Here is a 3,069-nt window from a genome sequence, read left to right as displayed (position 1 = left end):
TTCCAGCATAATGGGGAGGTTTTTGGGAACATTTTTGAGAGTCTTTCCGATGATAGATGCCACCTGTAAAACATTTTTAATTGGTTTTCCTTGAATGCAGTCGATTTTTTCATCTGCCAATTATTAGTCAATAATTTTTCCCATTTTTCTAGTTCAATTGTGTAGCCAAAGTTCATTCCCCAGCTTATCATATTTTCTTTTACAATTTCCACTTCAGTCTCATAACGAATCAAGAATTTATATATTTTACCAATTCGTTTTTCGTCGTCTTTTAAGAGTATCCTGTCCAAGTCACCCCTCCCCACCTGGAAACCATATTCCCTTTTGTCTTTTTGATACTCACAAGATACTCAGTTTTCATTTTCTCTCTCTTCAATTATATTTCCTTTTCAACCTTTCTACAGACCGCATTTAGTGATCGCCATGAGTCCATTCAGCCTTCACTCACATGCTTTGGCTCCTCCTGTTAATTATTTATAATTGTTAAAATAGTCTGCGAATCATACTTCCTTTTGATTCTTGGATTCTTAACGAATCAACACTGACTTGCACAAGATATTCCAGTGAATTACAGGACTCATCAGCACAATGCAAACACATTGACAGCTGCAGAAACCCTTGTTCAAAATGCAGATGGATGCCCTTTTCAAAATAAAATTGCAGTTACATGAAAAGCAAAGGTCTGACGTTTGAAAATATGCATGGCAATTATTTTGCTCCTCATAAGAATCAGTGCTTTCCTCTGGCTTAGCTTGATGTACCTGCTACATTTTTCCCTTGTAAGGATATCTCCCATGTAGTCAAGCCACATTCATCATCTTCTATTTTCAGGGCACAGTTCATAGTAATAATATCGACCTTCCAAAGTCCTGTAAATTTTCTGTACGTCAGAAATATACAGAAATCTATATAAGGGAATAAGAAAGTTTTGAAGTGAGGGCAAATTATAATACTGTTTAAATTTTAGAAAAGAAGAAGGAGGGAAATAGAATTTTAAAACAGAGAAAAAATATAGCAGAAATGGGAAATATTTAAAAAAATGTGTATGGGGATGTTATAAGCAGTACAAAAATTTTGACTCAAGCAATACTCTGTTCAGAGAAAATATACTGCTCAAAAAATAAAGGGAACACTCAAATAACACATCTGAATGAATGAAATATTCTCATTGAATGCTTGGAGTTATATTCTTTTTAAGTGTTCCCTTTATTTTTTGAGCAGTACAGTATATATTGTTTGTATGTTTTATGCGTGTGTTAAAACTTGCTATGAAAAAACCCCCAAATTTCCCATCTATTTATTCATTTGGAAATTCTTCACTATTGCGTAACTACCTTTCTTTTTGGCTGTTTTTTTTTTTTTTTGCTGAAAACAAACTTTTATAAACATTGCATGGTGTGATAAATCAGTGTTTTTCAACCAGTGTGCCGCGAGACATGGTCAGGTGTGCCGCGAAGCTCAGAGAGAAAGAAAGCAAGAGAGAGAGAAAGAAAGCAAGAGAGAGAGAAAGAGAGAAAGAAAGCAAGAGAGAGAGAAAGCAAAAGAGAGAGAGAGAGAACAAGAGAGAGAGAGAGAAAGCAAGAGAGAGAAAAAACAAGAGAAAGAGAGAGAGAGAGCAAGAGAGAAAGAAAGCAAGAGAGGGAGGGAGGGAGGGAAGGAGAGAGAGATAAAGACATAGAGGGAGGTAGGGAGGGAGAGAGAAAAAGAGCAAAAAAGAGGAAGGAAGGAAGAGAAAGAAAGAAAGAAAGAAAGAGGGATGGAGAGAGTGAGAAAGAAAGAGGAAAGAAGGGAGAGAAAGAGGGAGGGAGAAAGAAATAGAGTGAAGGGGAGGAAGAGAGAGAGAGAGAATTTTTTTGTCCAACCTTTTTTTAGCTGTCCCCCCGCTCAATGTGCCCCAGAGTTTCGTAAATGTAAAAAATGTGCCGCGGCTCAAAAAAGGTTGAAAATCACTGTGATAAATAATAAAATGTGCACAAACATATGCCTATTTCTACAGGGATAGATATAGTCAGTTAACAAGAGGTTTAACTAGTCCAGGATTCTATTCTAAAGCAATTGCTTGAGAGAAGCTTAGAACAAGATAGAACCTTCCTGTGGAGGTTTTGCATACAACTGGTCTTGGTTGACTGTTGATTCTAATTCTAATTGATTTGAGTTTCTTTCTCTTAAAATCTTCAGATTGCCTGCCCTATGCAGAATCCTTTGGTAGCACAGTATTAGTTACAACAAAAACAAGAGGGTTGCACCTTGAAGGCTAACCAAGTGTATGATGGTGATTTTAATTTTCCTAACTTTTAGATCTAAGGTCCCTTACCCATACATTATGATTTAAAGTGAGGAGAAAGATTGTATTTTAGACAGCAGCTATGAGAAAGCCTTGGGTGAATGTAACAACTCTGAAAGCTTAGCAGTATTCCATTAAATTAACTAAATATGGAGACAGTTTGCCATATAATGTCAAAGATTGTAAAAGATTATTATTGTAAGGCTGAAGAATCTGTAATTGTTCATGTATTGGAATCCAAGCACCATTAATTCCAGCCAAAGGTAATGATAATTTATGATAGAATATATAATTAGTTCCCGGTTCATATTTATAGTTTAAATTCAACCCAAACTTTATTAACTTGGAAATAATGGTTGGAGAAATTAGTAGGGCACAATCTTAAGCTTATAAAACATGGACAAACTTCTGTTACTTGGACTAATTTATAAATATACATTCAAAGCTACATTATTGTTAGGGAAGCACATATGGCATTTTCTCTTAAGGTTTGGCAGAATGCATTTCCAGGAATGCATTTCTTTCTATTTTAGCCTAAAGTTTCCTATTATTAAAGCATAGAAAATTTTATGCAGTATATTAAATGTACTTATAACTCCCTAGTCTACCAAGATTGATAAAATAGGAATTCTTTCAAGACTTTCTCCACAGTAAGCCAGGTCAGCAGATATTTTAAACTGGGTATCCATGATCTACTTCATTGTAATCTAATTCAGTCATCCAGTGTTTTCAGCAGGGAGCAATTATTTGGGTGGTTTTTGTTGTTCATAGTGCACAATATATCA

This window comes from Erythrolamprus reginae, chromosome 4 (assembly GCF_031021105.1).
Source record: "Erythrolamprus reginae isolate rEryReg1 chromosome 4, rEryReg1.hap1, whole genome shotgun sequence".
Lineage (NCBI taxonomy): Eukaryota > Metazoa > Chordata > Lepidosauria > Squamata > Dipsadidae > Erythrolamprus > Erythrolamprus reginae.
Note: the sequence above shows the minus strand (reverse complement) of the source record.